Genomic DNA, 19,186 nt, shown 5'->3' on the forward strand with positions numbered 1-19,186 from the left:
TGGACCCACTCCCCATGGGATCGGTAGCAAACTAGATCCACATTTTGTTGTTGATGCTCCTCCTCAGCAACAAGAGCAGAGTGGCGCAGCGGAAGCGTGCTGAGCCAAAACCCTCAGCATAAGGATGGCACTGGCACCTTTTGCTTGTCAACATCGATGGAAACGCCTCGTCATCTACATTGTGACTTTGCCAGATGGACCCACTCCCCATGGGATCGGTAGCAAACTAGATCCACATTTTGTTGTCGATGCACCAGCTCGGCAGCAAGAGCAGAGTGGCGCAGCGGAAGCGTGCTGGGCCCATAACCCAGAGGTCGATGGATCGAAACCATCCTCTGCTACGTTGCCTTTTCCTATGCCAGTCGATATTTGCTAGTGGGGCCAAAGGGCGCTCTTTCACACACAAAGAGAAGTTGAACCTGATTCTGGTGGTTAAACGAGTCCAAAACCCTCAGCATAAGGATGGCACGGGCACCTTTTGTGCTAATGCAATATTGTCTCTTGGCAAAGGAAGCCTGGCCGTGCTTTCTTTAATGGATTGCTTTTGTCCAATACTGCCTGCCTGACTTTGGCTGAAGCCACAGCTGCCTCAAAAAAAAAAACGCGTCAACGCCGCCTTGGCACATGTTATGAGGAGGACTCTGGCTTCCCATGTTGCTCGCGGCGCTCGGTTCCAAGCTTCAACAACAAACGCAAAAGCCAGGTGCCTCCCAGGAAGGCAGCATTTGGAGAATGCGGGCATCGATCCCGCTACCTCTCGCATGCTAAGCGAGCGCTCTACCACTTGAGCTAATCCCCCTTTGCTTGGGCTCCCCGTTGGCGCTATGGCTGATCCCTGTCCTCTTATGTGCTATGCGTAATATATGCAGTTTTGCAAAATCCACAACCTGCTCTGGCCGCTAGACACCAGGACAGCCACCCGTTTTCCGAGCTTCGAAGGTTTGCACTCTCCCTTCCTCAGAGTCCCCCCATTTTTTTTCTCCCTTCGTGAGTCCATTGACAACTGATCCCTTTCGGAAGTATGACCTCATGGGTTTCAATGATGTCATTAGGAGAAGGTGGTTTCCAAAAGAACCTTCCCACCACCTAGTACGTTCTAGACAATAAACACCTTGTGCCTTGATGCATTCCACCGGACTTGAAATTGGCGGGAGAGAGCTACCCGGGGGGGGGGGAAGGGGGGGCTTTAAAGACAAAGACACCATAATTGCATTGGCCGGGAACCGAACCCGGGCCTCCCGCGTGGCAGGCGAGAATTCTACCACTGAACCACCAATGCGCCACGCCGGGGCCGGCGCCATCACCCTCCTCGCTCAGCTGGTCTAGGAGAGTCCAGCTTTTGCCCAGACTTGACTTGGCATTAGCTTGTCAACATCGATGGAAACGCCTTGTCATCTACATTGTGACTTTGCCAGATGGACCCACTCCCCATGGGATCGGTAGCAAACTAGATCCACATTTTGTTGTTGATGCTCCTCCTCAGCAACAAGAGCAGAGTGGCGCAGCGGAAGCGTGCTGAGCCAAAACCCTCAGCATAAGGATGGCACTGGCACCTTTTGCTTGTCAACATCGATGGAAACGCCTCGTCATCTACATTGTGACTTTGCCAGATGGACCCACTCCCCATGGGATCGGTAGCAAACTAGATCCACATTTTGTTGTCGATGCACCAGCTCGGCAGCAAGAGCAGAGTGGCGCAGCGGAAGCGTGCTGGGCCCATAACCCAGAGGTCGATGGATCGAAACCATCCTCTGCTACGTTGCCTTTTCCTATGCCAGTCGATATTTGCTAGTGGGGCCAAAGGGCGCTCTTTCACACACAAAGAGAAGTTGAACCTGATTCTGGTGGTTAAACGAGTCCAAAACCCTCAGCATAAGGATGGCACGGGCACCTTTTGTGCTAATGCAATATTGTCTCTTGGCAAAGGAAGCCTGGCCGTGCTTTCTTTAATGGATTGCTTTTGTCCAATACTGCCTGCCTGACTTTGGCTGAAGCCACAGCTGCCTCAAAAAAAAAAACGCGTCAACGCCGCCTTGGCACATGTTATGAGGAGGACTCTGGCTTCCCATGTTGCTCGCGGCGCTCGGTTCCAAGCTTCAACAACAAACGCAAAAGCCAGGTGCCTCCCAGGAAGGCAGCGTTTGGAGAATGCGGGCATCGATCCCGCTACCTCTCGCATGCTAAGCGAGCGCTCTACCACTTGAGCTAATCCCCCTTTGCTTGGGCTCCCCGTTGGCGCTATGGCTGATCCCTGTCCTCTTATGTGCTATGCGTAATATATGCAGTTTTGCAAAATCCACAACCTGCTCTGGCCGCTAGACACCAGGACAGCCACCCGTTTTCCGAGCTTCGAAGGTTTGCACTCTCCCTTCCTCAGAGTCCCCCCATTTTTTTTCTCCCTTCGTGAGTCCATTGACAACTGATCCCTTTCGGAAGTATGACCTCATGGGTTTCAATGATGTCATTAGGAGAAGGTGGTTTCCAAAAGAACCTTCCCACCACCTAGTACGTTCTAGACAATAAACACCTTGTGCCTTGATGCATTCCACCGGACTTGAAATTGGCGGGAGAGAGCTACCCGGGGGGGGGGAAGGGGGGGCTTTAAAGACAAAGACACCATAATTGCATTGGCCGGGAATCGAACCCGGGCCTCCCGCGTGGCAGGCGAGAATTCTACCACTGAACCACCAATGCGCCACGCCGGGGCCGGCGCCATCACCCTCCTCGCTCAGCTGGTCTAGGAGAGTCCAGCTTTTGCCCAGACTTGACTTGGCATTAGCTTGTCAACATCGATGGAAACGCCTTGTCATCTACATTGTGACTTTGCCAGATGGACCCACTCCCCATGGGATCGGTAGCAAACTAGATCCACATTTTGTTGTTGATGCTCCTCCTCAGCAACAAGAGCAGAGTGGCGCAGCGGAAGCGTGCTGAGCCAAAACCCTCAGCATAAGGATGGCACTGGCACCTTTTGCTTGTCAACATCGATGGAAACGCCTCGTCATCTACATTGTGACTTTGCCAGATGGACCCACTCCCCATGGGATCGGTAGCAAACTAGATCCACATTTTGTTGTCGATGCACCAGCTCGGCAGCAAGAGCAGAGTGGCGCAGCGGAAGCGTGCTGGGCCCATAACCCAGAGGTCGATGGATCGAAACCATCCTCTGCTACGTTGCCTTTTCCTATGCCAGTCGATATTTGCTAGTGGGGCCAAAGGGCGCTCTTTCACACACAAAGAGAAGTTGAACCTGATTCTGGTGGTTAAACGAGTCCAAAACCCTCAGCATAAGGATGGCACGGGCACCTTTTGTGCTAATGCAATATTGTCTCTTGGCAAAGGAAGCCTGGCCGTGCTTTCTTTAATGGATTGCTTTTGTCCAATACTGCCTGCCTGACTTTGGCTGAAGCCACAGCTGCCTCAAAAAAAAAAACGCGTCAACGCCGCCTTGGCACATGTTATGAGGAGGACTCTGGCTTCCCATGTTGCTCGCGGCGCTCGGTTCCAAGCTTCAACAACAAACGCAAAAGCCAGGTGCCTCCCAGGAAGGCAGCGTTTGGAGAATGCGGGCATCGATCCCGCTACCTCTCGCATGCTAAGCGAGCGCTCTACCACTTGAGCTAATCCCCCTTTGCTTGGGCTCCCCGTTGGCGCTATGGCTGATCCCTGTCCTCTTATGTGCTATGCGTAATATATGCAGTTTTGCAAAATCCACAACCTGCTCTGGCCGCTAGACACCAGGACAGCCACCCGTTTTCCGAGCTTCGAAGGTTTGCACTCTCCCTTCCTCAGAGTCCCCCCATTTTTTTTCTCCCTTCGTGAGTCCATTGACAACTGATCCCTTTCGGAAGTATGACCTCATGGGTTTCAATGATGTCATTAGGAGAAGGTGGTTTCCAAAAGAACCTTCCCACCACCTAGTACGTTCTAGACAATAAACACCTTGTGCCTTGATGCATTCCACCGGACTTGAAATTGGCGGGAGAGAGCTACCCGGGGGGGGGGAAGGGGGGGCTTTAAAGACAAAGACACCATAATTGCATTGGCCGGGAATCGAACCCGGGCCTCCCGCGTGGCAGACGAGAATTCTACCACTGAACCACCAATGCGCCACGCCGGGGCCGGCGCCATCACCCTCCTCGCTCAGCTGGTCTAGGAGAGTCCAGCTTTTGCCCAGACTTGACTTGGCATTAGCTTGTCAACATCGATGGAAACGCCTTGTCATCTACATTGTGACTTTGCCAGATGGACCCACTCCCCATGGGATCGGTAGCAAACTAGATCCACATTTTGTTGTTGATGCTCCTCCTCAGCAACAAGAGCAGAGTGGCGCAGCGGAAGCGTGCTGAGCCAAAACCCTCAGCATAAGGATGGCACTGGCACCTTTTGCTTGTCAACATCGATGGAAACGCCTCGTCATCTACATTGTGACTTTGCCAGATGGACCCACTCCCCATGGGATCGGTAGCAAACTAGATCCACATTTTGTTGTCGATGCACCAGCTCGGCAGCAAGAGCAGAGTGGCGCAGCGGAAGCGTGCTGGGCCCATAACCCAGAGGTCGATGGATCGAAACCATCCTCTGCTACGTTGCCTTTTCCTATGCCAGTCGATATTTGCTAGTGGGGCCAAAGGGCGCTCTTTCACACACAAAGAGAAGTTGAACCTGATTCTGGTGGTTAAACGAGTCCAAAACCCTCAGCATAAGGATGGCACGGGCACCTTTTGTGCTAATGCAATATTGTCTCTTGGCAAAGGAAGCCTGGCCGTGCTTTCTTTAATGGATTGCTTTTGTCCAATACTGCCTGCCTGACTTTGGCTGAAGCCACAGCTGCCTCAAAAAAAAAAACGCGTCAACGCCGCCTTGGCACATGTTATGAGGAGGACTCTGGCTTCCCATGTTGCTCGCGGCGCTCGGTTCCAAGCTTCAACAACAAACGCAAAAGCCAGGTGCCTCCCAGGAAGGCAGCATTTGGAGAATGCGGGCATCGATCCCGCTACCTCTCGCATGCTAAGCGAGCGCTCTACCACTTGAGCTAATCCCCCTTTGCTTGGGCTCCCCGTTGGCGCTATGGCTGATCCCTGTCCTCTTATGTGCTATGCGTAATATATGCAGTTTTGCAAAATCCACAACCTGCTCTGGCCGCTAGACACCAGGACAGCCACCCGTTTTCCGAGCTTCGAAGGTTTGCACTCTCCCTTCCTCAGAGTCCCCCCATTTTTTTTCTCCCTTCGTGAGTCCATTGACAACTGATCCCTTTCGGAAGTATGACCTCATGGGTTTCAATGATGTCATTAGGAGAAGGTGGTTTCCAAAAGAACCTTCCCACCACCTAGTACGTTCTAGACAATAAACACCTTGTGCCTTGATGCATTCCACCGGACTTGAAATTGGCGGGAGAGAGCTACCCGGGGGGGGGAAGGGGGGGCTTTAAAGACAAAGACACCATAATTGCATTGGCCGGGAATCGAACCCGGGCCTCCCGCGTGGCAGGCGAGAATTCTACCACTGAACCACCAATGCGCCACGCCGGGGCCGGCGCCATCACCCGCCTCGTCATCTACATTGTGACTTTGCCAGATGGACCCACTCCCCATGGGATCGGTAGCAAACTAGATCCACATTTTGTTGTCGATGCACCGGCTCGGCAGCAAGAGCAGAGTGGCGCAGCGGAAGCGTGCTGGGCCCATAACCCAGAGGTCGATGGATCGAAACCATCCTCTGCTACGTTGCCTTTTCCTATGCCAGTCGATATTTGCTAGTGGGGCCAAAGGGCGCTCTTTCACACACAAAGAGAAGTTGAACCTGATTCTGGTGGTTAAACGAGTCCAAAACCCTCAGCATAAGGATGGCACGGGCACCTTTTGTGCTAATGCAATATTGTCTCTTGGCAAAGGAAGCCTGGCCGTGCTTTCTTTAATGGATTGCTTTTGTCCAATACTGCCTGCCTGACTTTGGCTGAAGCCACAGCTGCCTCAAAAAAAAAAACGCGTCAACGCCGCCTTGGCACATGTTATGAGGAGGACTCTGGCTTCCCATGTTGCTCGCGGCGCTCGGTTCCAAGCTTCAACAACAAACGCAAAAGCCAGGTGCCTCCCAGGAAGGCAGCGTTTGGAGAATGCGGGCATCGATCCCACTACCTCTCGCATGCTAAGCGAGCGCTCTACCACTTGAGCTAATCCCCCTTTGCTTGGGCTCCCCGTTGGCGCTATGGCTGATCCCTGTCCTCTTATGTGCTATGCGTAATATATGCAGTTTTGCAAAATCCACAACCTGCTCTGGCCGCTAGACACCAGGACAGCCACCCGTTTTCCGAGCTTCGAAGGTTTGCACTCTCCCTTCCTCAGAGTCCCCCCATTTTTTTTCTCCCTTCGTGAGTCCATTGACAACTGATCCCTTTCGGAAGTATGACCTCATGGGTTTCAATGATGTCATTAGGAGAAGGTGGTTTCCAAAAGAACCTTCCCACCACCTAGTACGTTCTAGACAATAAACACCTTGTGCCTTGATGCATTCCACCGGACTTGAAATTGGCGGGAGAGAGCTACCCGGGGGGGGGGAAGGGGGGGCTTTAAAGACAAAGACACCATAATTGCATTGGCCGGGAATCGAACCCGGGCCTCCCGCGTGGCAGGCGAGAATTCTACCACTGAACCACCAATGCGCCACGCCGGGGCCGGCGCCATCACCCTCCTCGCTCAGCTGGTCTAGGAGAGTCCAGCTTTTGCCCAGACTTGACTTGGCATTAGCTTGTCAACATCGATGGAAACGCCTTGTCATCTACATTGTGACTTTGCCAGATGGACCCACTCCCCATGGGATCGGTAGCAAACTAGATCCACATTTTGTTGTTGATGCTCCTCCTCAGCAACAAGAGCAGAGTGGCGCAGCGGAAGCGTGCTGAGCCAAAACCCTCAGCATAAGGATGGCACTGGCACCTTTTGCTTGTCAACATCGATGGAAACGCCTCGTCATCTACATTGTGACTTTGCCAGATGGACCCACTCCCCATGGGATCGGTAGCAAACTAGATCCACATTTTGTTGTCGATGCACCAGCTTGGCAGCAAGAGCAGAGTGGCGCAGCGGAAGCGTGCTGGGCCCATAACCCAGAGGTCGATGGATCGAAACCATCCTCTGCTACGTTGCCTTTTCCTATGCCAGTCGATATTTGCTAGTGGGGCCAAAGGGCGCTCTTTCACACACAAAGAGAAGTTGAACCTGATTCTGGTGGTTAAACGAGTCCAAAACCCTCAGCATAAGGATGGCACGGGCACCTTTTGTGCTAATGCAATATTGTCTCTTGGCAAAGGAAGCCTGGCCGTGCTTTCTTTAATGGATTGCTTTTGTCCAATACTGCCTGCCTGACTTTGGCTGAAGCCACAGCTGCCTCAAAAAAAAAAACGCGTCAACGCCGCCTTGGCACATGTTATGAGGAGGACTCTGGCTTCCCATGTTGCTCGCGGCGCTCGGTTCCAAGCTTCAACAACAAACGCAAAAGCCAGGTGCCTCCCAGGAAGGCAGCGTTTGGAGAATGCGGGCATCGATCCCGCTACCTCTCGCATGCTAAGCGAGCGCTCTACCACTTGAGCTAATCCCCCTTTGCTTGGGCTCCCCGTTGGCGCTATGGCTGATCCCTGTCCTCTTATGTGCTATGCGTAATATATGCAGTTTTGCAAAATCCACAACCTGCTCTGGCCGCTAGACACCAGGACAGCCACCCGTTTTCCGAGCTTCGAAGGTTTGCACTCTCCCTTCCTCAGAGTCCCCCCATTTTTTTTCTCCCTTCGTGAGTCCATTGACAACTGATCCCTTTCGGAAGTATGACCTCATGGGTTTCAATGATGTCATTAGGAGAAGGTGGTTTCCAAAAGAACCTTCCCACCACCTAGTACGTTCTAGACAATAAACACCTTGTGCCTTGATGCATTCCACCGGACTTGAAATTGGCGGGAGAGAGCTACCCGGGGGGGGGGAAGGGGGGGCTTTAAAGACAAAGACACCATAATTGCATTGGCCGGGAATCGAACCCGGGCCTCCCGCGTGGCAGGCGAGAATTCTACCACTGAACCACCAATGCGCCACGCCGGGGCCGGCGCCATCACCCTCCTCGCTCAGCTGGTCTAGGAGAGTCCAGCTTTTGCCCAGACTTGACTTGGCATTAGCTTGTCAACATCGATGGAAACGCCTTGTCATCTACATTGTGACTTTGCCAGATGGACCCACTCCCCATGGGATCGGTAGCAAACTAGATCCACATTTTGTTGTTGATGCTCCTCCTCAGCAACAAGAGCAGAGTGGCGCAGCGGAAGCGTGCTGAGCCAAAACCCTCAGCATAAGGATGGCACTGGCACCTTTTGCTTGTCAACATCGATGGAAACGCCTCGTCATCTACATTGTGACTTTGCCAGATGGACCCACTCCCCATGGGATCGGTAGCAAACTAGATCCACATTTTGTTGTCGATGCACCAGCTCGGCAGCAAGAGCAGAGTGGCGCAGCGGAAGCGTGCTGGGCCCATAACCCAGAGGTCGATGGATCGAAACCATCCTCTGCTACGTTGCCTTTTCCTATGCCAGTCGATATTTGCTAGTGGGGCCAAAGGGCGCTCTTTCACACACAAAGAGAAGTTGAACCTGATTCTGGTGGTTAAACGAGTCCAAAACCCTCAGCATAAGGATGGCACGGGCACCTTTTGTGCTAATGCAATATTGTCTCTTGGCAAAGGAAGCCTGGCCGTGCTTTCTTTAATGGATTGCTTTTGTCCAATACTGCCTGCCTGACTTTGGCTGAAGCCACAGCTGCCTCAAAAAAAAAAACGCGTCAACGCCGCCTTGGCACATGTTATGAGGAGGACTCTGGCTTCCCATGTTGCTCGCGGCGCTCGGTTCCAAGCTTCAACAACAAACGCAAAAGCCAGGTGCCTCCCAGGAAGGCAGCGTTTGGAGAATGCGGGCATCGATCCCGCTACCTCTCGCATGCTAAGCGAGCGCTCTACCACTTGAGCTAATCCCCCTTTGATTGGGCTCCCCGTTGGCGCTATGGCTGATCCCTGTCCTCTTATGTGCTATGCGTAATATATGCAGTTTTGCAAAATCCACAACCTGCTCTGGCCGCTAGACACCAGGACAGCCACCCGTTTTCCGAGCTTCGAAGGTTTGCACTCTCCCTTCCTCAGAGTCCCCCCATTTTTTTTCTCCCTTCGTGAGTCCATTGACAACTGATCCCTTTCGGAAGTATGACCTCATGGGTTTCAATGATGTCATTAGGAGAAGGTGGTTTCCAAAAGAACCTTCCCACCACCTAGTACGTTCTAGACAATAAACACCTTGTGCCTTGATGCATTCCACCGGACTTGAAATTGGCGGGAGAGAGCTACCCGGGGGGGGGAAGGGGGGGCTTTAAAGACAAAGACACCATAATTGCATTGGCCGGGAATCGAACCCGGGCCTCCCGCGTGGCAGGCGAGAATTCTACCACTGAACCACCAATGCGCCACGCCGGGGCCGGCGCCATCACCCTCCTCGCTCAGCTGGTCTAGGAGAGTCCAGCTTTTGCCCAGACTTGACTTGGCATTAGCTTGTCAACATCGATGGAAACGCCTTGTCATCTACATTGTGACTTTGCCAGATGGACCCACTCCCCATGGGATCGGTAGCAAACTAGATCCACATTTTGTTGTTGATGCTCCTCCTCAGCAACAAGAGCAGAGTGGCGCAGCGGAAGCGTGCTGAGCCAAAACCCTCAGCATAAGGATGGCACTGGCACCTTTTGCTTGTCAACATCGATGGAAACGCCTCGTCATCTACATTGTGACTTTGCCAGATGGACCCACTCCCCATGGGATCGGTAGCAAACTAGATCCACATTTTGTTGTCGATGCACCAGCTCGGCAGCAAGAGCAGAGTGGCGCAGCGGAAGCGTGCTGGGCCCATAACCCAGAGGTCGATGGATCGAAACCATCCTCTGCTACGTTGCCTTTTCCTATGCCAGTCGATATTTGCTAGTGGGGCCAAAGGGCGCTCTTTCACACACAAAGAGAAGTTGAACCTGATTCTGGTGGTTAAACGAGTCCAAAACCCTCAGCATAAGGATGGCACGGGCACCTTTTGTGCTAATGCAATATTGTCTCTTGGCAAAGGAAGCCTGGCCGTGCTTTCTTTAATGGATTGCTTTTGTCCAATACTGCCTGCCTGACTTTGGCTGAAGCCACAGCTGCCTCAAAAAAAAAAACGCGTCAACGCCGCCTTGGCACATGTTATGAGGAGGACTCTGGCTTCCCATGTTGCTCGCGGCGCTCGGTTCCAAGCTTCAACAACAAACGCAAAAGCCAGGTGCCTCCCAGGAAGGCAGCGTTTGGAGAATGCGGGCATCGATCCCACTACCTCTCGCATGCTAAGCGAGCGCTCTACCACTTGAGCTAATCCCCCTTTGCTTGGGCTCCCCGTTGGCGCTATGGCTGATCCCTGTCCTCTTATGTGCTATGCGTAATATATGCAGTTTTGCAAAATCCACAACCTGCTCTGGCCGCTAGACACCAGGACAGCCACCCGTTTTCCGAGCTTCGAAGGTTTGCACTCTCCCTTCCTCAGAGTCCCCCCATTTTTTTTCTCCCTTCGTGAGTCCATTGACAACTGATCCCTTTCGGAAGTATGACCTCATGGGTTTCAATGATGTCATTAGGAGAAGGTGGTTTCCAAAAGAACCTTCCCACCACCTAGTACGTTCTAGACAATAAACACCTTGTGCCTTGATGCATTCCACCGGACTTGAAATTGGCGGGAGAGAGCTACCCGGGGGGGGGAAGGGGGGGCTTTAAAGACAAAGACACCATAATTGCATTGGCCGGGAATCGAACCCGGGCCTCCCGCGTGGCAGGCGAGAATTCTACCACTGAACCACCAATGCGCCACGCCGGGGCCGGCGCCATCACCCTCCTCGCTCAGCTGGTCTAGGAGAGTCCAGCTTTTGCCCAGACTTGACTTGGCATTAGCTTGTCAACATCGATGGAAACGCCTTGTCATCTACATTGTGACTTTGCCAGATGGACCCACTCCCCATGGGATCGGTAGCAAACTAGATCCACATTTTGTTGTTGATGCTCCTCCTCAGCAACAAGAGCAGAGTGGCGCAGCGGAAGCGTGCTGAGCCAAAACCCTCAGCATAAGGATGGCACTGGCACCTTTTGCTTGTCAACATCGATGGAAACGCCTCGTCATCTACATTGTGACTTTGCCAGATGGACCCACTCCCCATGGGATCGGTAGCAAACTAGATCCACATTTTGTTGTCGATGCACCAGCTCGGCAGCAAGAGCAGAGTGGCGCAGCGGAAGCGTGCTGGGCCCATAACCCAGAGGTCGATGGATCGAAACCATCCTCTGCTACGTTGCCTTTTCCTATGCCAGTCGATATTTGCTAGTGGGGCCAAAGGGCGCTCTTTCACACACAAAGAGAAGTTGAACCTGATTCTGGTGGTTAAACGAGTCCAAAACCCTCAGCATAAGGATGGCACGGGCACCTTTTGTGCTAATGCAATATTGTCTCTTGGCAAAGGAAGCCTGGCCGTGCTTTCTTTAATGGATTGCTTTTGTCCAATACTGCCTGCCTGACTTTGGCTGAAGCCACAGCTGCCTCAAAAAAAAAAACGCGTCAACGCCGCCTTGGCACATGTTATGAGGAGGACTCTGGCTTCCCATGTTGCTCGCGGCGCTCGGTTCCAAGCTTCAACAACAAACGCAAAAGCCAGGTGCCTCCCAGGAAGGCAGCGTTTGGAGAATGCGGGCATCGATCCCGCTACCTCTCGCATGCTAAGCGAGCGCTCTACCACTTGAGCTAATCCCCCTTTGCTTGGGCTCCCCGTTGGCGCTATGGCTGATCCCTGTCCTCTTATGTGCTATGCGTAATATATGCAGTTTTGCAAAATCCACAACCTGCTCTGGCCGCTAGACACCAGGACAGCCACCCGTTTTCCGAGCTTCGAAGGTTTGCACTCTCCCTTCCTCAGAGTCCCCCCATTTTTTTTCTCCCTTCGTGAGTCCATTGACAACTGATCCCTTTCGGAAGTATGACCTCATGGGTTTCAATGATGTCATTAGGAGAAGGTGGTTTCCAAAAGAACCTTCCCACCACCTAGTACGTTCTAGACAATAAACACCTTGTGCCTTGATGCATTCCACCGGACTTGAAATTGGCGGGAGAGAGCTACCCGGGGGGGGGGAAGGGGGGGCTTTAAAGACAAAGACACCATAATTGCATTGGCCGGGAATCGAACCCGGGCCTCCCGCGTGGCAGGCGAGAATTCTACCACTGAACCACCAATGCGCCACGCCGGGGCCGGCGCCATCACCCTCCTCGCTCAGCTGGTCTAGGAGAGTCCAGCTTTTGCCCAGACTTGACTTGGCATTAGCTTGTCAACATCGATGGAAACGCCTTGTCATCTACATTGTGACTTTGCCAGATGGACCCACTCCCCATGGGATCGGTAGCAAACTAGATCCACATTTTGTTGTTGATGCTCCTCCTCAGCAACAAGAGCAGAGTGGCGCAGCGGAAGCGTGCTGAGCCAAAACCCTCAGCATAAGGATGGCACTGGCACCTTTTGCTTGTCAACATCGATGGAAACGCCTCGTCATCTACATTGTGACTTTGCCAGATGGACCCACTCCCCATGGGATCGGTAGCAAACTAGATCCACATTTTGTTGTCGATGCACCAGCTCGGCAGCAAGAGCAGAGTGGCGCAGCGGAAGCGTGCTGGGCCCATAACCCAGAGGTCGATGGATCGAAACCATCCTCTGCTACGTTGCCTTTTCCTATGCCAGTCGATATTTGCTAGTGGGGCCAAAGGGCGCTCTTTCACACACAAAGAGAAGTTGAACCTGATTCTGGTGGTTAAACGAGTCCAAAACCCTCAGCATAAGGATGGCACGGGCACCTTTTGTGCTAATGCAATATTGTCTCTTGGCAAAGGAAGCCTGGCCGTGCTTTCTTTAATGGATTGCTTTTGTCCAATACTGCCTGCCTGACTTTGGCTGAAGCCACAGCTGCCTCAAAAAAAAAAACGCGTCAACGCCGCCTTGGCACATGTTATGAGGAGGACTCTGGCTTCCCATGTTGCTCGCGGCGCTCGGTTCCAAGCTTCAACAACAAACGCAAAAGCCAGGTGCCTCCCAGGAAGGCAGCGTTTGGAGAATGCGGGCATCGATCCCGCTACCTCTCGCATGCTAAGCGAGCGCTCTACCACTTGAGCTAATCCCCCTTTGCTTGGGCTCCCCGTTGGCGCTATGGCTGATCCCTGTCCTCTTATGTGCTATGCGTAATATATGCAGTTTTGCAAAATCCACAACCTGCTCTGGCCGCTAGACACCAGGACAGCCACCCGTTTTCCGAGCTTCGAAGGTTTGCACTCTCCCTTCCTCAGAGTCCCCCCATTTTTTTTCTCCCTTCGTGAGTCCATTGACAACTGATCCCTTTCGGAAGTATGACCTCATGGGTTTCAATGATGTCATTAGGAGAAGGTGGTTTCCAAAAGAACCTTCCCACCACCTAGTACGTTCTAGACAATAAACACCTTGTGCCTTGATGCATTCCACCGGACTTGAAATTGGCGGGAGAGAGCTACCCGGGGGGGGGGAAGGGGGGGCTTTAAAGACAAAGACACCATAATTGCATTGGCCGGGAATCGAACCCGGGCCTCCCGCGTGGCAGGCGAGAATTCTACCACTGAACCACCAATGCGCCACGCCGGGGCCGGCGCCATCACCCTCCTCGCTCAGCTGGTCTAGGAGAGTCCAGCTTTTGCCCAGACTTGACTTGGCATTAGCTTGTCAACATCGATGGAAACGCCTTGTCATCTACATTGTGACTTTGCCAGATGGACCCACTCCCCATGGGATCGGTAGCAAACTAGATCCACATTTTGTTGTTGATGCTCCTCCTCAGCAACAAGAGCAGAGTGGCGCAGCGGAAGCGTGCTGAGCCAAAACCCTCAGCATAAGGATGGCACTGGCACCTTTTGCTTGTCAACATCGATGGAAACGCCTCGTCATCTACATTGTGACTTTGCCAGATGGACCCACTCCCCATGGGATCGGTAGCAAACTAGATCCACATTTTGTTGTCGATGCACCAGCTCGGCAGCAAGAGCAGAGTGGCGCAGCGGAAGCGTGCTGGGCCCATAACCCAGAGGTCGATGGATCGAAACCATCCTCTGCTACGTTGCCTTTTCCTATGCCAGTCGATATTTGCTAGTGGGGCCAAAGGGCGCTCTTTCACACACAAAGAGAAGTTGAACCTGATTCTGGTGGTTAAACGAGTCCAAAACCCTCAGCATAAGGATGGCACGGGCACCTTTTGTGCTAATGCAATATTGTCTCTTGGCAAAGGAAGCCTGGCCGTGCTTTCTTTAATGGATTGCTTTTGTCCAATACTGCCTGCCTGACTTTGGCTGAAGCCACAGCTGCCTCAAAAAAAAAAACGCGTCAACGCCGCCTTGGCACATGTTATGAGGAGGACTCTGGCTTCCCATGTTGCTCGCGGCGCTCGGTTCCAAGCTTCAACAACAAACGCAAAAGCCAGGTGCCTCCCAGGAAGGCAGCGTTTGGAGAATGCGGGCATCGATCCCGCTACCTCTCGCATGCTAAGCGAGCGCTCTACCACTTGAGCTAATCCCCCTTTGCTTGGGCTTCCCGTTGGCGCTATGGCTGATCCCTGTCCTCTTATGTGCTATGCGTAATATATGCAGTTTTGCAAAATCCACAACCTGCTCTGGCCGCTAGACACCAGGACAGCCACCCGTTTTCCGAGCTTCGAAGGTTTGCACTCTCCCTTCCTCAGAGTCCCCCCATTTTTTTTCTCCCTTCGTGAGTCCATTGACAACTGATCCCTTTCGGAAGTATGACCTCATGGGTTTCAATGATGTCATTAGGAGAAGGTGGTTTCCAAAAGAACCTTCCCACCACCTAGTACGTTCTAGACAATAAACACCTTGTGCCTTGATGCATTCCACCGGACTTGAAATTGGCGGGAGAGAGCTACCCGGGGGGGGGGAAGGGGGGGCTTTAAAGACAAAGACACCATAATTGCATTGGCCGGGAATCGAACCCGGGCCTCCCGCGTGGCAGGCGAGAATTCTACCACTGAACCACCAATGCGCCACGCCGGGGCCGGCGCCATCACCCTCCTCGCTCAGCTGGTCTAGGAGAGTCCAGCTTTTGCCCAGACTTGACTTGGCATTAGCTTGTCAACATCGATGGAAACGCCTTGTCATCTACATTGTGACTTTGCCAGATGGACCCACTCCCCATGGGATCGGTAGCAAACTAGATCCACATTTTGTTGTTGATGCTCCTCCTCAGCAACAAGAGCAGAGTGGCGCAGCGGAAGCGTGCTGAGCCAAAACCCTCAGCATAAGGATGGCACTGGCACCTTTTGCTTGTCAACATCGATGGAAACGCCTCGTCATCTACATTGTGACTTTGCCAGATGGACCCACTCCCCATGGGATCGGTAGCAAACTAGATCCACATTTTGTTGTCGATGCACCCGCTCGGCAGCAAGAGCAGAGTGGCGCAGCGGAAGCGTGCTGGGCCCATAACCCAGAGGTCGATGGATCGAAACCATCCTCTGCTACGTTGCCTTTTCCTATGCCAGTCGATATTTGCTAGTGGGGCCAAAGGGCGCTCTTTCACACACAAAGAGAAGTTGAACCTGATTCTGGTGGTTAAACGAGTCCAAAACCCTCAGCATAAGGATGGCACGGGCACCTTTTGTGCTAATGCAATATTGTCTCTTGGCAAAGGAAGCCTGGCCGTGCTTTCTTTAATGGATTGCTTTTGTCCAATACTGCCTGCCTGACTTTGGCTGAAGCCACAGCTGCCTCAAAAAAAAAAACGCGTCAACGCCGCCTTGGCACATGTTATGAGGAGGACTCTGGCTTCCCATGTTGCTCGCGGCGCTCGGTTCCAAGCTTCAACAACAAACGCAAAAGCCAGGTGCCTCCCAGGAAGGCAGCGTTTGGAGAATGCGGGCATCGATCCCGCTACCTCTCGCATGCTAAGCGAGCGCTCTACCACTTGAGCTAATCCCCCTTTGCTTGGGCTCCCCGTTGGCGCTATGGCTGATCCCTGTCCTCTTATGTGCTATGCGTAATATATGCAGTTTTGCAAAATCCACAACCTGCTCTGGCCGCTAGACACCAGGACAGCCACCCGTTTTCCGAGCTTCGAAGGTTTGCACTCTCCCTTCCTCAGAGTCCCCCCATTTTTTTTCTCCCTTCGTGAGTCCATTGACAACTGATCCCTTTCGGAAGTATGACCTCATGGGTTTCAATGATGTCATTAGGAGAAGGTGGTTTCCAAAAGAACCTTCCCACCACCTAGTACGTTCTAGACAATAAACACCTTGTGCCTTGATGCATTCCACCGGACTTGAAATTGGCGGGAGAGAGCTACCCGGGGGGGGGAAGGGGGGGCTTTAAAGACAAAGACACCATAATTGCATTGGCCGGGAATCGAACCCGGGCCTCCCGCGTGGCAGGCGAGAATTCTACCACTGAACCACCAATGCGCCACGCCGGGGCCGGCGCCATCACCCTCCTCGCTCAGCTGGTCTAGGAGAGTCCAGCTTTTGCCCAGACTTGACTTGGCATTAGCTTGTCAACATCGATGGAAACGCCTTGTCATCTACATTGTGACTTTGCCAGATGGACCCACTCCCCATGGGATCGGTAGCAAACTAGATCCACATTTTGTTGTTGATGCTCCTCCTCAGCAACAAGAGCAGAGTGGCGCAGCGGAAGCGTGCTGAGCCAAAACCCTCAGCATAAGGATGGCACTGGCACCTTTTGCTTGTCAACATCGATGGAAACGCCTCGTCATCTACATTGTGACTTTGCCAGATGGACCCACTCCCCATGGGATCGGTAGCAAACTAGATCCACATTTTGTTGTCGATGCACCAGCTCGGCAGCAAGAGCAGAGTGGCGCAGCGGAAGCGTGCTGGGCCCATAACCCAGAGGTCGATGGATCGAAACCATCCTCTGCTACGTTGCCTTTTCCTATGCCAGTCGATATTTGCTAGTGGGGCCAAAGGGCGCTCTTTCACACACAAAGAGAAGTTGAACCTGATTCTGGTGGTTAAACGAGTCCAAAACCCTCAGCATAAGGATGGCACGGGCACCTTTTGTGCTAATGCAATATTGTCTCTTGGCAAAGGAAGCCTGGCCGTGCTTTCTTTAATGGATTGCTTTTGTCCAATACTGCCTGCCTGACTTTGGCTGAAGCCACAGCTGCCTCAAAAAAAAAAACGCGTCAACGCCGCCTTGGCACATGTTATGAGGAGGACTCTGGCTTCCCATGTTGCTCGCGGCGCTCGGTTCCAAGCTTCAACAACAAACGCAAAAGCCAGGTGCCTCCCAGGAAGGCAGCATTTGGAGAATGCGGGCATCGATCCCGCTACCTCTCGCATGCTAAGCGAGCGCTCTACCACTTGAGCTAATCCCCCTTTGCTTGGGCTCCCCGTTGGCGCTATGGCTGATCCCTGTCCTCTTATGTGCTATGCGTAATATATGCAGTTTTGCAAAATCCACAACCTGCTCTGGCCGCTAGACACCAGGACAGCCACCCGTTTTCCGAGCTTCGAAGGTTTGCACTCTCCCTTCCTCAGAGTCCCCCCATTTTTTTTCTCCCTTCGTGAGTCCATTGACAACTGATCCCTTTCGGAAGTATGACCTCATGGGTTTCAATGATGTCATTAGGAGAAGGTGGTTTCCAAAAGAACCTTCCCACCACCTAGTACGTTCTAGACAATAAACACCTTGTGCCTTGATGCATTCCACCGGACTTGAAATTGGCGGGAGAGAGCTACCCGGGGGGGGGGAAGGGGGGGCTTTAAAGACAAAGACACCATAATTGCATTGGCCGGGAACCGAACCCGGGCCTCCCGCGTGGCAGGCGAGAATTCTACCACTGAACCACCAATGCGCCACGCCGGGGCTGGCGCCATCACCCTCCTCGCTCAGCTGGTCTAGGAGAGTCCAGCTTTTGCCCAGACTTGACTTGGCATTAGCTTGTCAACATCGATGGAAACGCCTTGTCATCTACATTGTGACTTTGCCAGATGGACCCACTCCCCATGGGATCGGTAGCAAACTAGATCCACATTTTGTTGTTGATGCTCCTCCTCAGCAACAAGAGCAGAGTGGCGCAGCGGAAGCGTGCTGAGCCAAAACCCTCAGCATAAGGATGGCACTGGCACCTTTTGCTTGTCAACATCGATGGAAACGCCTCGTCATCTACATTGTGACTTTGCCAGATGGACCCACTCCCCATGGGATCGGTAGCAAACTAGATCCACATTTTGTTGTCGATGCACCAGCTCGGCAGCAAGAGCAGAGTGGCGCAGCGGAAGCGTGCTGGGCCCATAACCCAGAGGTCGATGGATCGAAACCATCCTCTGCTACGTTGCCTTTTCCTATGCCAGTCGATATTTGCTAGTGGGGCCAAAGGGCGCTCTTTCACACACAAAGAGAAGTTGAACCTGATTCTGGTGGTTAAACGAGTCCAAAACCCTCAGCATAAGGATGGCACGGGCACCTTTTGTGCTAATGCAATATTGTCTCTTGGCAAAGGAAGCCTGGCCGTGCTTTCTTTAATGGATTGCTTTTGTCCAATACTGCCTGCCTGACTTTGGCTGAAGCCACAGCTGCCTCAAAAAAAAAAACGCGTCAACGCCGCCTTGGCACATGTTATGAGGAGGACTCTGGCTTCCCATGTTGCTCGCGGCGCTCGGTTCCAAGCTTCAACAACAAACGCAAAAGCCAGGTGCCTCCCAGGAAGGCAGCGTTTGGAGAATGCGGGCATCGATCCCGCTACCTCTCGCATGCTAAGCGAGCGCTCTACCACTTGAGCTAATCCCCCTTTGCTTGGGCTCCCCGTTGGCGCTATGGCTGATCCCTGTCCTCTTATGTGCTATGCGTAATATATGCAGTTTTGCAAAATCCACAACCTGCTCTGGCCGCTAGACACCAGGACAGCCACCCGTTTTCCGAGCTTCGAAGGTTTGCACTCTCCCTTCCTCAGAGTCCCCCCATTTTTTTTCTCCCTTCGTGAGTCCATTGACAACTGATCCCTTTCGGAAGTATGACCTCATGGGTTTCAATGATGTCATTAGGAGAAGGTGGTTTCCA

At 52.8% G+C, this 19,186-nt stretch overlaps 22 non-coding genes across 22 annotated transcripts; all 22 read right to left on the reverse strand.

Annotated features, from left to right (window-relative positions):
- Positions 1–726: 726 nt before the first annotated feature.
- Positions 727–799, reverse strand: TRNAA-AGC (transfer RNA alanine (anticodon AGC)). Its single transcript has one exon. It is a non-coding gene; the product is annotated as a tRNA-Ala (tRNA).
- A 1,343-nt stretch (positions 800–2,142) lies between these two features.
- Positions 2,143–2,215, reverse strand: TRNAA-AGC (transfer RNA alanine (anticodon AGC)). The gene has a single exon. It is a non-coding gene; the product is annotated as a tRNA-Ala (tRNA).
- A 408-nt stretch (positions 2,216–2,623) lies between these two features.
- TRNAG-GCC (transfer RNA glycine (anticodon GCC)) lies at positions 2,624–2,694 on the reverse strand. Its single transcript has one exon. It is a non-coding gene; the product is annotated as a tRNA-Gly (tRNA).
- An 863-nt stretch (positions 2,695–3,557) lies between these two features.
- Positions 3,558–3,630, reverse strand: TRNAA-AGC (transfer RNA alanine (anticodon AGC)). Its single transcript has one exon. It is a non-coding gene; the product is annotated as a tRNA-Ala (tRNA).
- A 1,342-nt stretch (positions 3,631–4,972) lies between these two features.
- TRNAA-AGC (transfer RNA alanine (anticodon AGC)) lies at positions 4,973–5,045 on the reverse strand. The gene has a single exon. It is a non-coding gene; the product is annotated as a tRNA-Ala (tRNA).
- A 407-nt stretch (positions 5,046–5,452) lies between these two features.
- On the reverse strand, positions 5,453–5,523 carry TRNAG-GCC (transfer RNA glycine (anticodon GCC)). The gene has a single exon. It is a non-coding gene; the product is annotated as a tRNA-Gly (tRNA).
- A 1,070-nt stretch (positions 5,524–6,593) lies between these two features.
- Positions 6,594–6,664, reverse strand: TRNAG-GCC (transfer RNA glycine (anticodon GCC)). The gene has a single exon. It is a non-coding gene; the product is annotated as a tRNA-Gly (tRNA).
- An 863-nt stretch (positions 6,665–7,527) lies between these two features.
- TRNAA-AGC (transfer RNA alanine (anticodon AGC)) lies at positions 7,528–7,600 on the reverse strand. The gene has a single exon. It is a non-coding gene; the product is annotated as a tRNA-Ala (tRNA).
- Positions 7,601–8,008: 408 nt separating this feature from the next.
- TRNAG-GCC (transfer RNA glycine (anticodon GCC)) lies at positions 8,009–8,079 on the reverse strand. Its single transcript has one exon. It is a non-coding gene; the product is annotated as a tRNA-Gly (tRNA).
- An 863-nt stretch (positions 8,080–8,942) lies between these two features.
- TRNAA-AGC (transfer RNA alanine (anticodon AGC)) lies at positions 8,943–9,015 on the reverse strand. The gene has a single exon. It is a non-coding gene; the product is annotated as a tRNA-Ala (tRNA).
- A 407-nt stretch (positions 9,016–9,422) lies between these two features.
- On the reverse strand, positions 9,423–9,493 carry TRNAG-GCC (transfer RNA glycine (anticodon GCC)). Its single transcript has one exon. It is a non-coding gene; the product is annotated as a tRNA-Gly (tRNA).
- A 1,343-nt stretch (positions 9,494–10,836) lies between these two features.
- On the reverse strand, positions 10,837–10,907 carry TRNAG-GCC (transfer RNA glycine (anticodon GCC)). The gene has a single exon. It is a non-coding gene; the product is annotated as a tRNA-Gly (tRNA).
- An 863-nt stretch (positions 10,908–11,770) lies between these two features.
- TRNAA-AGC (transfer RNA alanine (anticodon AGC)) lies at positions 11,771–11,843 on the reverse strand. The gene has a single exon. It is a non-coding gene; the product is annotated as a tRNA-Ala (tRNA).
- A 408-nt stretch (positions 11,844–12,251) lies between these two features.
- TRNAG-GCC (transfer RNA glycine (anticodon GCC)) lies at positions 12,252–12,322 on the reverse strand. Its single transcript has one exon. It is a non-coding gene; the product is annotated as a tRNA-Gly (tRNA).
- An 863-nt stretch (positions 12,323–13,185) lies between these two features.
- On the reverse strand, positions 13,186–13,258 carry TRNAA-AGC (transfer RNA alanine (anticodon AGC)). The gene has a single exon. It is a non-coding gene; the product is annotated as a tRNA-Ala (tRNA).
- Positions 13,259–13,666: 408 nt separating this feature from the next.
- Positions 13,667–13,737, reverse strand: TRNAG-GCC (transfer RNA glycine (anticodon GCC)). The gene has a single exon. It is a non-coding gene; the product is annotated as a tRNA-Gly (tRNA).
- An 863-nt stretch (positions 13,738–14,600) lies between these two features.
- Positions 14,601–14,673, reverse strand: TRNAA-AGC (transfer RNA alanine (anticodon AGC)). Its single transcript has one exon. It is a non-coding gene; the product is annotated as a tRNA-Ala (tRNA).
- A 408-nt stretch (positions 14,674–15,081) lies between these two features.
- Positions 15,082–15,152, reverse strand: TRNAG-GCC (transfer RNA glycine (anticodon GCC)). Its single transcript has one exon. It is a non-coding gene; the product is annotated as a tRNA-Gly (tRNA).
- An 863-nt stretch (positions 15,153–16,015) lies between these two features.
- TRNAA-AGC (transfer RNA alanine (anticodon AGC)) lies at positions 16,016–16,088 on the reverse strand. The gene has a single exon. It is a non-coding gene; the product is annotated as a tRNA-Ala (tRNA).
- A 407-nt stretch (positions 16,089–16,495) lies between these two features.
- On the reverse strand, positions 16,496–16,566 carry TRNAG-GCC (transfer RNA glycine (anticodon GCC)). Its single transcript has one exon. It is a non-coding gene; the product is annotated as a tRNA-Gly (tRNA).
- Positions 16,567–17,429: 863 nt separating this feature from the next.
- On the reverse strand, positions 17,430–17,502 carry TRNAA-AGC (transfer RNA alanine (anticodon AGC)). The gene has a single exon. It is a non-coding gene; the product is annotated as a tRNA-Ala (tRNA).
- Positions 17,503–18,844: 1,342 nt separating this feature from the next.
- Positions 18,845–18,917, reverse strand: TRNAA-AGC (transfer RNA alanine (anticodon AGC)). Its single transcript has one exon. It is a non-coding gene; the product is annotated as a tRNA-Ala (tRNA).
- Between the last annotated feature and the right edge of the window lie 269 nt (positions 18,918–19,186).

This window comes from Aquarana catesbeiana, linkage group LG04, assembly GCF_042186555.1.
Source record: "Aquarana catesbeiana isolate 2022-GZ linkage group LG04, ASM4218655v1, whole genome shotgun sequence".
Classification (NCBI taxonomy): Eukaryota; Metazoa; Chordata; class Amphibia; order Anura; family Ranidae; genus Aquarana; species Aquarana catesbeiana.